Source organism: Myotis nattereri (assembly GCF_964212035.1).
Source record: "Myotis nattereri genome assembly, chromosome: 16".
Lineage (NCBI taxonomy): Eukaryota > Metazoa > Chordata > Mammalia > Chiroptera > Vespertilionidae > Myotis > Myotis nattereri.
Window position 1 is genome coordinate 20,712,132 of NC_138091.1, and position 15,408 is coordinate 20,727,539.

The 15,408-nt window shown below is 41.7% G+C and overlaps 1 long non-coding RNA gene across 1 annotated transcript; it reads left to right on the top strand.

Moving 5' to 3' along the window:
- Window positions 1–5,982: 5,982 nt before the first annotated feature.
- Window positions 5,983–11,963, top strand: LOC308532687. The gene is made up of 5 exons (XR_013996990.1): window positions 5,983–7,136; window positions 8,542–8,659; window positions 9,301–9,355; window positions 9,755–9,865; window positions 10,009–11,963. It is a non-coding gene; the product is annotated as an uncharacterized lncRNA (long non-coding RNA).
- The last annotated feature ends 3,445 nt before the right edge of the window (window positions 11,964–15,408 follow it).

Sequence of the window (15,408 nt, forward strand, 5' to 3'; positions counted from 1 at the left end):
AAAAATAAACTTGGAAGTTTCTTTCTTTTTTTTTGCCCCCCCCCCCCCCAATGTATTTTTATTGATTTCAGAGAGGAAGCTGCCTCCTGCACACCCCCTACTGGGGATGGAGCCCACAACCTGGGCATGTGCTCTTGGGCAGAATTGAACCCAGGACCCTTTAATCTGTAGGCGGATGCTCCACTGAGCCAACCCAGCTAGGGCAGAAGTTTGTTTCTTTTCTTTTTTTTTTTATTGCTTAAAGTATTACAAAGGGTATAACATATGTGTCCTTTTTTTCCACCCACCCTTGACAGTCCCCTAGCCTCCCCTACCGCCCAGTGTCTTATGTCCATTGGTTATGCTTATATGCATGCATACAAGTCCTTCGGTTGATCTCTTACCCCCCTCCCTCCTGCCCCCCAACCCTCCCTGGCCTTCCCACTGCAGTTTGACAATCTGTTTGAGACAGCTCTGCCTCTGTATCTATTATTGTTCAAAAGTTTATAATGGTCTCTATTATCCATGAATGAGTGAGATCATGTGGTATTTTTCCTTCATTGACTGGCTTATTTCACTTATCATAATGCTCTCCAGTTCCATCCATGCCGTTGCAAATGGTAAGAGTTCCTTCCTTTTTAGAACAGCATAGTATTCCATCGTGTAGATATACCACAGTTTTCTAATCCATTCATCTACTGATGGGCACTTAGGCTGTTTCCAGATCTTAGCTATGGTGAATTGTGCTGCTATGAACATAGGGGTGCATATATCCTTTCTGATTGGTGTTTCTGGTTTCTTGGGATATATTCCTAGAAGTGGGATCACAGGGTCAAATGGGAGTTCCATTTTCAGTTTTTTGAGGAAACTCCATACTGTCTTCCATAGTGGCTGCACCAGTCTGCATTCCCACCAGCAGTGCACGAGTGTTCCTTTTTCTCCACATCCTCTCCAGCACTTGTCGTTTGTTGATTTGTTGATGATAGCCATTCTGACAGGTGTGAGATGGTACCTCATTGTTGTTTTGATTTGCATCTCTTGGATGATTAATGACTTTGAGCATGTTTTCATATGTCTCTTGGCCTTCTGTATGTCCTCTTTTGAAAAGTGTCTCTTTAGGTCCTTTGCCCATTTTTTGATTGGATTGTTTATCTTCCTTTTGTTAAGTTGTATGAGTTCCCTATAAATGTTGGAGATTAAACCCTTATCGGTGATAACATTGGCAAATATGTTCTCCCATGCAGTGGGCTTTCTTGTTGTTTTGTTGATGGTTTCTTTTGCTGTACAGAAGGTTTTTATTTTGATGTAGTCCCATTTGTTTATTTTCTCTTTAGTTTCCATGCCCTAGGAGCTGTATCAGTGAAGAAATTGCTTCAGCATATGTCTGAGATTTTGTTGCATTTGGATTCCTCTAGTATTTTTATGGTTTCCCATCTTACATTTAAGTCCTTTATCCATTTTGAGTTTATTTTTGTGTATGGTGTAAGTTGGTGGTCTAGTTTCATTTTTTTTTTGCATGTATCTGTCCAATTTTCCCAAAACCATTTATTGAAGAGACTGTCTTGACTCCATTGTATGTTCTTGCCTCCTTTGTCAAATATTAATTGAGCATATTGGTTCGGGTCGATTTCTCGGTTTTCTATTCTATTCCATTGATCTATATGTCTGTTTTTGTGCCAGTACCAGGCAGTTTTGAGAACAGTGGCTTTGTAATACAGCTTGATATCTGGTATTGAGATCCCACCTACTTTGTTCTTCTTTCTCAGGATTGCTGCAGCTATTTGGGGTCTTTTTTTATTCCAGATGAATTTTTGGAGAGTTTGTTCTAGGTCTGTGAAACATGCTGTTGGTAATTAAATGGGGGAGTGCATTTAATTTATAGATTGCTCTGGGTAGTATGGACATTTTAATGATGTTGATTCTACCAATCCATGAACATGGTATGTTCTTCCATCTGTTTATGTCTTCCTCTATCTCTTTTTTCAACGTCCTGTAGTTTTCTGAGTAGAGGTCTTTTACCTCCTTAGTTAAGTTTATTCCTAGGTATCTTAATTTTTTTTGTGTGATGGTAAATGGGATTGCTTTTTTAGTCTCTCTTTCTGTAAGTTCACTATTGGTGTATAGAAATGCCATAGATTTCTTGGTGTTAATTTTGTATTCTGCTACATTGCCAAATTCATTTATTAAGTCTAATAGTTTTTTGATGGAGTTTTTAGGGTTTTTTATGTATAATATCATGTCATCTGCGAATAAGGACAGTTTTACTTCTTCTTTTCCAATTTTGATGCCTTTTATTTCTTCTTATCTAATTGCAATGTCTAATACTTCCAGTACTATGTCGAACAGGAGTGGTGAGAGTGGGCATCTCTGTCTTATTCCTGTTCTTAGGGGAGATGGTGTTAGTTTTTGTCCATTGAGTATGATGTTGGCTGTGGGTTTGTCATATATGGTTTTTATTATGTTGAGGTATGATCCTTCTATTCCCACCTTGCTGAGAGTTTTTATTAAAAATGGGTGTTGGATTTTGCCAAATGTTTTTTCTGCATCATTGATATGACTATGTGGTTTTTTTTCTTTCAATTTGTTTATGTGATGTATCACGTTTATTGATTTGCGGATATTGTACCATCCTTGCATCCCTGGGATAAATCCTACTTGGTCATGGTGTATGATCATTCTGATGTACTGCTGGATCCGATTTACTAAGATTTTGTTGAGGATTTTGGCATCTATGTTCATGAGGGATATTGGCCTGTAATTCTCTTTCATTGTGTTGTCTTTACCTGGTTTTGGTATTAGGGTGATGCTGGCTTCATAGAATGAGCTTGGAAGTGTTCCTTCCTCTTGAATTTTTTGTAGTAGTCTGAGGAGGATAGGTTTTAGTTCTTCCTTGAATGTTTGGTAAAACTCCCCTGTGAAGCCATCCGGTCCTGGGCTTTTGTTTGCTGGAAGCTTTTTGATGACTGCTTCAATTTCTTCCATAGTTATTGGCCTATTGAGATTTTTAGATTCTTCCTGATTGAGTTTTGGAATGTTGTATTTTTCCAGGAATTTGTCCATTTCCTCCAGGTTGTCTAGTTTGTTGGAGTAGAGTTGTCCATAGTATTTTTTAACAATCATTTGTACTTCTGTGGGGTCTGTTGTTATTTCGCCTCTATCATTTCTGATTTTGTTTATTTGGGTCCTCTCTATTTGCTTCTTGGTGAGCCTGGCTAGAGGTTCATCAATCTTGTTTATCCTTTCAAAGAACCAGCTCTTGGTTTTATTGATTTTATGTATTGTTTTTTTGGTCTCTATGTCATTTATTTCTGCTCTAATCTTTATTATCTCCTTCCTTCTGCTCACTCTGGGCTTTTCTTGTTGCTCTCTCTCTAGTTCTTTGAGATGTAGAGTTAGATGATTTACTACCATTTTTTCTTGTTTTTTCAGATAGGCCTGTAGAGCTATAAACTTCCCTCTCAGGACTGCTTTCATTGTGTTCCATAGGTTTTGGATTGCTGTGTTTTCACTGTCATTAGTTTCCAGGATGTTTTTAATTTCTTCTTTGATCTCATTGGTAACCCAATCAATATTTAATAACATGCTATTCAGCTTCCAGGTGTTTGAGTATTTTGGGTTGTTTTTATTGTAGTTTATTTCTAATATTATGCCATTGTGGTCTGAGAAGATGCTTGGTATGATTTCAATCTTCTTGAATTTGGGGAGACTTTGTTTGTGACCCAATATGTGGTCTACTTTTGAAAATGTGCCATGAGCACTTGAGAAGAACGTATATTCCGTGGCTTTGGGGTGAAATGTTCTGAAGATTGCAATTAATTCCATCTGATCTAGTGAGTCATTTATGATTGCTGTTTCTTTGACGATTTTTTGTCTAGAGCAGGGGTGGGCAAACTTTTTGATTCGAGGGCCACAATGGGTTCTTAAACTGGACCGGAGGGCCGGAACAAAAGCATGGATGGAGTGTTTGTGTGAACTAATATAAATTCAAAGTAAACATCATTACATAAAAGGGTACGGTCTTTTTTTTTTTTTTAGTTTTATTCATTTCAAATGGGCTGGATCCGGCCCACGGGCCGTAGTTTGCCCACGGCTGGTCTAGAAGATTTATCCAGTGATGTCAGTGGTGTATTAAAGTCCCCTACCATGATTGTATTGTTGTTGATCTCTCCCTTGATATCTTCCAGGAGTTTTTTTTTATGTATTTGGGTGCTCCTGCATTGGGTGCATATATGTTTATCAGGGTTATATCTTCTTGTTGTATTGATCCCTTTAGTATTATGAAGCGGCCTCCCTTATCTCTTCTTATGGCCTTCACTTTGAGATCTATTTTGTCCGATATATGTATTGCTACCCCAGCTTTTTTTTTCATTTCCATTTGCCTGAAAGATATTATTTCATACCTTCACTTTTGGTCTGTGTGAGTCCCTTATTCTGAGGTGGGTCTCCTATAGACAGCAAATATATGGGTCATGTTTTTTTTTATCCATTCAGCCACTCGGCGTATTTTGGTTGGAGCATTTAGTCCATTTACATTTAAAGTTATTATTGAAAGGTACTTGTTTGTAGCCATTTCTATTTTTTGCGGCTGTTTTCTTTCTGAGCTTTTTATTTCTTCTTTTTACACCAGTCCCTTTAGCATTTCTTGCATTGCTGGCTTGGTGGTGATAAACTCCCTTAGCCTTTCTTTTGTCTGTGAAGCTTCTTATTTCCCCTTCAATTTTGAATGATAGCCTTGCTGGATAGAGTATTCTTGGATTCAGTCCTTTGCTTTGCATCACTTTGTAAATTTCCCTCCATTCTTTTCTGGCCTGATGTGTTTCTGTTGAGAAATCATTTGATAATCTAATGGGAGATCCTTTGTATCTAACTTTCCGTCTCTCTCTTGCAGCCTTTAAGATTCTCTCTTTGTCCTGAACATTTGCCATGGTAATTATGATGTGTCTTGGTGTGGGTCTTTTCGGGTTCACCTTGTTTGGGACTCTCTGTGCTTGTGTGACTTTTTTCTTCCCCACCTCAGGGAAGTTTTCTGATATTATTTCTTCAAATAGGTTTTCTAACCCTTGTTCCTCTTTCTGTTGTTCTGGCACCCTATTATTCGTATGTTGTTTCGTTTCATGTTGTCCCATAGCTCCCTTAGGCTCTCCTCCTGTCTTTTAATTTTTTTCTCCAATAGCAGTTCAGTTTGGGTGTGTTTTGCTTCCCTGTCTTCTAATTCGCTTATTCGGTCCTCCGCTTCTCCTAGTCTACTATTGAAACTTTCAATGGTGTTTTTTATTGCAGCTATATTACTCTTCATTTCTTCTTGGTTCTTACATAATTTATTGATTTTTTCATCCGTTTCTTTTTGATTCTTGCATAAGTTGTTGATTTTTTCCTCCATCCGGTTTATGCATTCTAGGACCCTTAATCTGAATTCTTTTTCTGTCATGCTGCATGCCTCGGTTTCACTTAGCTGCTTTCTGGTGAGTCCTTCTTTTCTTTCCTTTGGGGGTTTCTTTGTCTACCCATGTTTGATCTCACCGACATATCTAGATGTCATTCAGGGGCTGCTCCTTGGGTGGCAGTGGCTCCTCGGGCTGTGGTTGCTCCTCAGGCGGTTGTGTTAGCAGCTGCTCCTCAGTTGGCAGCTGCTCCTCTGGTGGGTGCTGTTCAAAGCTGTGGTGGCTCCTCTGGCTGGTGGGGGGAGGCTTCACACACAGCTGCTGTTCCTCAGACAGAGGGTGTGCTGATCATGAGGCTGCTGTTCCTTTTATGGGGCGGGCCACATATGCAGCTGCTACTCCTTGAACTGGGGCAGACTGCTCACGTGGCTGCTGATCCTTGGATGGGGGCTGGCTGCACGCTGCTGTTGTTCCTCTGATGTGGTGGGCTGCTTGTGGGGCTACTGCTCCTAGGACTTGGACAGGTTGATTGCAAGTCTGCTGCTTGTCAGATGGGTGTGGGCTGCTTGCGAGGCTGCTGCTCTTTGGACGGGAGTGAGCTGCACGCGTGGCTGCTCCTCCTCAGATGGGGACATGCCACTCACCTGGCTGCTGCTCGTCGGACAGGTGCACGCTGTTGTGGCTGCTGCTGCTTGGACCAGTGTGTGCTGCGCAGGGCTGCCGCTCCTCGGACGTGGGAGGTCTGCTTGTGTGGCTGCTGCTCCTCGGACCGGGGTGGGCTGCTGCTGCTCCTCGAATGGGGCCGGGCTGCTCGCAGAACTGCTGCTTCTCAGATGGGGGTAGGCTGCTCACACAGCTGCTGTTCCTCAGACTGGGCAGGCTGCTTGTGCAGCTGCTGCTCCTTGGACGAGGGCAAGATGCTTGTGCAGCTGCTGCTCCTCGGACTAGTGCAGGGTGTGGGCTGTGCGCAGCTGCTGCTCCTCGGATGGGGGCGGGCTGCGCAGGGCTGCCGCTCCTCAGATGTAGGAAGACTACTCGTGCGGCTGCTGCTCCTTGGACAGGTCGGACTGCTCACGTGGTTGTTGCTCCTCGGACGGGGAAGTGGGCCGCTCACACAGCTGCTGCTCCTTGGACTGGGGCAGGCCACATGAGGCTGCTGCTCTTAGGCTCGAGACAGGCTGCTCACGGGGCTGATGCTCCCTGGACAAGAGCGCACCACTCACGTGTCTGCTTTCCAGGGGAACTCTGCCCTTCCCGGCTGCAAACTCTCTCACCAGCTGAGTGTACTTTGCCAATTCGGGGTGGGTGTTATTAGTTTCAGCTGCTCACTCCATTTGCTCTGGGACAAGCCCTGGGATGCGTCTGCCTATTCCGCCACCATCTTGGCTCCTCTTAAGTGAGTTTAATAAGATTCTTTATACTAGTGATGAGGAAAAAATTCTGGATGTTTTCAATTAGGGAAGCCAGAGGGTGAGAGAAATAGACGGAGCAGTTAGCCTGTAATAGCTGGGAGCCAGCAGACTGAAGGGTCTTGGGTTTGATTCTGGTGAAGGACACATACCTAGTTTGCAGGTTAGGTCCCTGTCCTCGGTTCAGGTAAGTGTGGGAGGCAACCAATTGATGTGTCTCTCTCACATCAATGTTTCTCTCTCTCTGTCTCTCCCCTTCTCTTCCACTCCCTCTAAAAATCAATGGAAAACTATCCTTGGGTGAGGACTAACAACAAGGAAAGATTTAGTGAGAAGAATGGCACTGCCACCTGCTGTGAAACCTCAGGCAAGTTAGCTGAGCTCTTTGAGTCTTGCTTTTTTTCTGTGAAAAATGAGTTGCAAGGAGAAAATTAAGTTATAAAATGCTTAACACAAACAGCTGGCATTTGGTGGCACTCAATAAATATTGCCCATTATTATAATAAATACTAGTGTGGGGCCCAGAAGACCTGGTACTGTCTGCCTAAGGGGAGATATATATAAAATCATCAGGTGAAAATACAATGTGAAACATCAACAAAATAATCTAAAGCATTAAGACATTAACAGGAATTGTGCAGGGCCTTCCAATGTTCCATTTCTCCATCTAATCATAAATGGATCAACCTACTAATTTCTAGATAGAAAGATAAAATATTGCAAAGGCACATATTCTCCTAAATTAATCTAAAATTTACTTAACTTATTGAAAGTGAAAATCATAGCAGGATTTTGGAAAAACAAAACTATTCTAATTTTATCTAAAAATAAATAAGAAAATAAGTCAGGAAACGGTTGAAAAGAATATAAGAAGGGTGGAATACTATGCTGCTGTAAAAAAGAAGGAACTCTTACCATTTGCAACGGCATGGATGGAACTGGAGAGCATTATGCTAAGTGAAATAAGCCAGTCAATGAAGGAAAAATACCACATGACCTCACTCATTCATGGATAATAAAGACCATTATAAACATATGAACAATAATAGATACAGAGGCAGAGCTGCCTCAAACAGATTGTCAAACTGCAGCGGGAAGGCCAGGGAGGGTTAGGGGGCAGGAGGGAGGGGGGTAAGAGATCAACCGAAGGACTTGTATGCATGCATATAAGCATAACCAATGGACACAAGACACTGGGGGGTAGCGGAGGCAAGGGGATTGTCAAGGGTGGGGGGAAAAAAAAAGGACACATATGTAATCCCCTTTGTAATACTTTAAGCAATAAAAATAAAATAAAAAGATAAGCAGGAGAGGAAACTAAAAAAAAAAAAGAATATAAGAAGGGGACACTATTTCTACATGCAAAGAAAAATATTAGAAGCAATTATACTAATATGTTGCATGTGATTGTTTCTGTGTGATGGGACTACAGGTGATTTTACTTCTGTTTCTCAGTGAACTGAGATACAGGATTTCTCCTGGGTAAGAATCACTCTTTCCTCTCAATGTCCCAAGGGCACAGCCCAGTACTTGGGGCCCAAAAGACCTGGTACTGTCTGCCTAAGGGGAGATCATTTGGCTAAGCCTCCAGCAAGGTTTGGCTTCCCCCAAGCTCCTCTGCATGAACACACACACACACACACACACACACACAAAATCAAATGACTTTGGGTGGAATTGGGAGAAAAGCAGACACCTTTCAGGTGACAATAGGAAGAAAAAGGAGTTTGGAGGAACTTCTGCCTTGTGACTGTCCTCCTCCTACTTTATAGCAACTACCCTTCATGAGCCTGAACAGCCCTAAGAAGCACTTGCTGCAATAGTCCATTGTGCAGGCAGGAGAGAGACAGGCCGTGACAGGCACAACGACTTATCCAGGATCAAGAAGAGGTAAGATGCCGAAACCGGTTTGGCTCAGTGGATAGAGCGTCGGCCTGCGGACTGAAAGGTCCCAGGTTCGATTCCGGTCAAGGGCATGCACCTGGGTTGCAGGCATATCCCCAGTAGGAGATGTGCAGGAGGCAGCTGATCGATGTTTCTCTCTCATCGATGTTTCTAACTATCTCTCTCCCTTCCTCTCTGTAAAAAATCAATAAAATATATTAAAAAAAAAACAAAACAAAAGAAGAGGTAAGAATGAGGGGTTGAGTCTGAGTCCAGGTCTATCTCCTCAAATCTGGGACTCTGGCTATAACCAGACCTTCTAGGGGCTGTGGAGAGGGTTTGTTGCTTTCACTGTGTACACTGTTGGTAGGCCATGGAGAAGGTGGGTGAGCAGTCAGCAGCCGACAGCACTGTCTATCGCTGTTATTAAGTGAGGGGAGTCAGGGAGGCAATCCCAGGAAGTGAGGTCACTTCCTAATAGAACTTGGAACCCCTGTAACCAGGCACCCACTTTCTAGCAACTGCCCAACCGCCACTCACTTGGCAAGAGACAGTTGACGGTTCAACATGTTCTCTTGTTGTGTTCCCTGTTATCGGGGCTCTGGTTCCCGGAGACCCTGCAGGGAGAGTTGTTCTGGACTCTGTAGACGGTTCAGCTCTCGTGCCCGACATCTCTGGCCGTTTTCAAGACGATCCCCTCAGGTAAGAGAAGGTGGCCTGGGTCAGACCCATTCAGGCCAGGCCAGCCTCCTCTGTGGGCCATCCCTGTGCAGCGCACATCCCTCCCCTTCATGTGGTGGGAAGAGGAACCTGAAGGGAGAACCGCAGGGGAGGAACACTTTTCAGGGCAGTGGATAACATAGAGGTCCTGCTGTGATCACACCCCAGGGCAGGGCAGGCAGGTGGAGATGGGCTTCCAGAGGGGTCCCTTATCTGTGCCAATGGGAATCTTAGTCCTCAGACTGTCCCAACTTTTCCTCCAGTGGAGGTCTCAGCAGATCACACAGTGTGCATGTCTGGCGTGGAGGGTCACAGGGTCAGAGAACCTACAAAAACAGGGCTCTGAGGCTTTCCCCTGGTGACTGGGAACTGTCTTTACAGAGCTCCGCACAGGAGACTGGATCAGAGCCGACAGATGGGGTCCTCACCTCCATGCCCCTGCAGGAGGCACAGATACCTGATACATCCACAAGTATGCAGCATGACCTAAGGGTGAGTGTAGGTGCCCAGTTGACCCAAACTCCGGCACCCCAGGGAGTCAACAGGACCTGGGTTCCAGAAGGCTCCCTGCTACTCCCCCGAGATCCCTCCTAACTTCCAGTTTTCAATGGAATCTATGTCCCCGTCTCCTCCAGGTCAGGAGCTAGGGTCTCCCTGGGCTGCACCACATACCAAGAGGGGGACCTGTTATCAGGACTGGCGATCCATCTCTTCACTGCTGTGGGACCTGGATTTTATAACCTTCTGTTGCCATGACAATGGTGCCACCCTGAACATACCACATGTCCTAATATCCAGACCCTCCAGCACAGAAAAAGCCTCTGTGTCTCATCTTACATTGGGATGTTCTGTCAGAAATCGCACGGGTGACACCGTTAATACAAGCATGTGCTGTCTGTCCTCTGCTAAGAAAATGACCCAAGATACTAATGTGTTTCCTATTCCTCACCTGCAATTCTACTCTTCCTGCCAAGAACCTTTTCTCTTATTAATGCGAAAGACTTTCAAAGCTGTGAAAAAATATTGTGTGTTTTTTTGAACCAAAGTGTCAATAATTGCGGGCGAGCAAAATCTCAATGGGTTGAGAGAATGCTCTGGAGAATGACAATTTTTCATCTTATTTTATAAGTTACAAGCAAAGTGCAGACATATGTGGGTTCCATGAAATCCGTGGGTGATAGATTAGGGAGAGACGAGAAAGCAAAATGGGGAAACTTCTGATTGGATAAATGGTAAAATGATAGGCACATACTTCTTTTACAATGGTGGATGTAGGATAGTTTCAAGTCAACAGTGAACTCAATAACAACAAAGGGATCTCTGATCTCCCCCAGAGCACAGAAGGGTGCCTGTGCACGAGGTGTTCAAAATAAGGAAAATTCCTTTGATAATCCAAAGCTATGTTATCAGAGATGCAAAAAGGCCGTACACAGACTCAGTTAAGGTAAAGATTGACCTTTGTCAGGGAAGATGCCAGACTAGGACATGACTACCCACCATGAGCTCCTTTCAGTTAGTGTTTTAATTTCAGACCATCCTTTGTAGTTACTTAAAGTCTCTGAGTTTGCAAGGCCTCCATGTAGGACTTCCCTGAGCTAGTCAGGTTAGCATGGGGTCCCTTTTTTCGTCCATACATATTCCTTTTGTTCATAAATTAATACAAATTATGCATTGATGATCAGTGTTAGTATTTTGTCTTGCTAAACAATGGACCATTGGGGATGAGGCAAGACTATAACCTTAAATGGCATTAAAGGTGGAATTATTATTCAAAATAAAAAGGCAGAAGAATGGGAGGCCTTGAGATCCTACATATCCTTGTTAAAAAATATTCTGTATCAATTTTAAATTTTGAGCTACCATGTGCAGAGTCCTCTTGCTGCTTGTCTTAGTTTTGGTATTTTGCATCTAGTATAACATTTACATACCAGGAACAAAAGCTACAGCATTAAAGCAGTAACACCGTTTAGAAATAAAAAATGTCCAGTGCCAGACGGGGGATTAAGCATCCCAACCAACCAAAAATCACTTTCCATGTATTATCATAATTGTTTATTAAGCTAATTATATGTTTTCCTTCTTCATCCACTGTCCTTTGTACTTATACTATGTTTGGCCAGATGAATTAAGACTCTCTACTCTTTCGTTGTCATAACTGATCATCAGAATGTCACTGTCTAGTAGGTGGGAAAAAGTAGCAGGTATCCAAATTCAACTTTTCATATTTAATAAGGCAGGAGCCTGGGGAGATAGATATTGTTTCCATTAGAAAACCATAAGGAGGGTAATAACTATATAAAATTATTTGATGTACATTTGATCAATAACAATGAAGTGATGTAAGAACAAGGTTTGAGCAGCAGTAATTTGTCAGCATCTAGGCCTTGCTGACTTCTTGGGGAAGCTGTCAGCCCCCATGGCCAGTGGTTTCTCGTCCTTGACAAGTCTTCAATGTCCATGGTGGATGGAGGCCAGTGTCAGAGACAGATGACCATCTGTGGTTAGGCCTCTGATAAGGTAAGGACCTTTTTAACACGTTGGAGAGAGTCTTTAATGAATGTGTCTCAATAAATAAAAATCTCCTGGTTGTAGGTTTTGGTCTTTGACGTCTTTGTCTCTTGGGAGTCTGTGAAATGAATGTCACTCATTTCTCAGTCCCGATAACCTTAGTGAGTCATTGATAGTAATGTGGGATGTCTGCTTCTAGTTTTCCTTATATTTTGAAAACAAAACATTTTAAAAATCAGCAGTATTTTAAACTGAGTCATAACAACAATAATCATCCTCACTTCATTTAGTCCCATACCCATTTTTTTGTTTATCCTGATTATTTGCCAGTATTTTCATAAATTCAGTTATTCCTTGGAGTTCTATACTTCTTCATTCAGTTCAAAGATGTGACCTGCTTAGAAACCTTAATTTAGAAGAAGTCGGAGTTCTTTTTATGGATTTTTCTAAAGATGTAACATATTTGAGAATGCAATTGAGTAAAACAACAACTGTGTATGAATGACAAAACAAAGTGGCTTCGTTATAGATTTGATTATAATGCAATTGATAAAAAAAACTTTGCTTGTTTAGTAAGCTTTAACATTTTAAGACAATAATTTTTGGAAAATAATAATTACTGTAAAATGAGAGAGAATAATATAAAAAATATATAAGTACATGTATATTTAGATTCAATACATAATTTCAATATAGAAGAACAAATAATATGTAAGATTTTAAAACATTGTCCATGGCTTCTTGTATTGAGCATTGGAAATAATTCATAAACTTCCAATGTTTGTGCCACAAATATCTGGAGTCCCACTGCCAGACGCCCTCACAGGGAACCATCCCTCTTGGCTGGACTGGTGTCATTGACAAGTGAACGGTTACACCTGAGAGCTTCCTATTTGAACTTTTCTTTGAATCTTGGTGGGTCCCTCATATGGCAGGTTGAAATCTTTAGAACATCCATTTTAATAAAAGCATATGTACACAAATATATTAGTCATTTTTATTTTTTTAATTTAGCTAAGCTTCCCATGTAATTTCAAGCTTATAAAATAGGCCTAATTTAGTTTAAAAACATTCCTTCAATAAGGATACAGAATAAATCCTTGAAGTAGTCCAGGGCCCATTGGAATAAACTCAAAGTTATTCTTATGTTTAAAAACATGGTTCTCAACCGTCTGGCCCTTTAAATACAGTTACTTATGTTGTGACCCATCCATAAAATTATTTTCGCTGCTACATCATAACTGTAATGTTGCTACTGTTATGAATCATAATGTAAATATCTGATATGCAGGATGGTCTTAGGTGACCCCTTGTGAAAGGGTCGTTCAACCGCCAAAGGGGTCGCGACCCACAGGTTGAGAACCGCTGGTTTAAAAAGTCTCTTAAACTGGAAACTTTGTGAAGGTTGCAAATATACATACACAAAAGCTTACAGCCTGGACTTTTTGTAAATCGAAGTAAAGCAAACACAGACTTATGGAAATAACTCTAAAAGACATTAATCACACTTAGAAACAGTTTTAATATTAAATATTTTGTCCAGACTACAGAATTTGACTTAATTTACATAAGTATTTAATCTTTTTAGTCCAATAAAAGAATATATGCTAGTAATGCCACCTGGAGGCTGAAAATTCACCATACATATCCCATAGATGAACACATCACATACACACCACACACATAATTTGAATTACTAATTTGTACAGAGAAAATGCAAGATTTTTTAAATAAAGTTAAAACTTTCACAAAATTTTATAGCCTGTACCCCCTTTTACAAACCTTTTCTCAACTTTCACAAACCTTCTCACCCATTCAGAAATAACTCTCCTTACAGAAACTTACATTTGTCCTTTGCCTTCAAATATGACTCTCCCTACCTCAAGCCTTTCATTATCACAACTATGTAATTTCTCCAACTTAACTGGAACTTTTAACTCTTAGGAGCCTTAATTTCCCCAATGATAAGCACAAAAGGGAACAACCAGCATGCCTTAGATTGACGTTGATGAACATATTTTAATCACACTCTCACTTCCAAGAAACACACCTTCAACAAAACACAAGTCATTATATCAACAGCTGAAAATCCATTTTATAAGCCTTCTGTATTAAAAAACCCAAAAGCAGGTGAACTTGCCTAGCAATCAATGTTTCAGTATTTCATGTTATTTCAAAATATCTAGATATTCAATAACTTTCATTAAAATTTACTAAGCTAGAAAGAAATATTTAAAATAAACTAAAGTGATTTGTGTAGGTGGGTGAGGTATTTTTTTCTGTTTGGATAAGACATACCTTCCAGAGATTTGTATTTTTATTTTAAAAAATGAACTCAGGTATTCTCACTTCAAAGGTTCTGGGACTTAGGTTGCATGAAGCCAATCCTATCTAATAAAAGGGTAATATGCAAATCGACCTAATAGCAGAACAGCCACTATGATGCACACTGACCATGAGGGGGCAGTCACTCAATGCAGGAGCTGCCCCCTTGTGGTCAGTGCACTGGGGGGCAGGGGAAGGGAGGCGAGGAGTGGGCCTAAGCTGTGAGTTGGACAGCCCCTTAGGCCTCCCAGACTGCTAAAGGGTGCAGGCCTCTCTAAGGGACCCCACCCCCACCCCCAGTGCACGAATGTCATGCACTGGACCTCTAGTTATCTATAAGTTTCTGAAATGAATTAGGGGGGTGGTTTGGGGAAGGTAAAAGGATTTGGTGGGCTTTGAATTGCTTCTGCAGGCAAACCTCTGGCCCCTTGAAAACTTCATTCGTAAAACAAGGATAGTCATTTTCAATACCCCAGGGACTGGGTTGCCACCCAAATGTTGGCAAGGGACTGACAAATTCATTCGCCCATTTCTGGAATGTTTCTTTCTATTTGGGAACATTTTTCTAGCTTCCAGAAAGCACACACCTCTGAGAGGTACAAAGGCTCTCAGGTATATGAAACCTCTGTCCATCTCCCCTGGGAATGAAAAGCAGGTTCTAGCTGCAAGATAGTCTTAAAGTTAATGGCGCCAGACCTCTCTGTTACCCACTTTACATTGGGACCAGGTAGGTGGTGTAACACAAGAAGATTGGCTTCTTTCTTGAGTTTCTCAGGGTCAAGTTTCTCCCACTGGGTGAATATGTACTCCATAAGAGGACTCTCAAGTCACTGTGGGCTGGTTCCGCATCTACAGAGAGACCTATGAGCAAGCCCAGTGTTAGAGGCATGTGTGCACGTCTCTGAGCTGTCTGGAGACATTCTGAGTAGGGTGGGTACCCTGTGAAGCCATCTCTCAGGCTCTCGTGGAAGATACTAATAAAGAAAAGATGATTACCAAACCTTCGGTCAGTCTCAAGGTTAGTTTCCTCCTGGAAGGTTCCTTTAAAATGATTACTTTCCATTTTGGTTCAGTATCTGGTTCATTTATTCTAAATATATAACTATTCTGGCAAAAGATATGTAGGCATCACTGATTTCATATAAAAGAAAAAAAAACACCTCACCTATCAGGTGAATTGGGAAAGATTTGATTAGCAAACT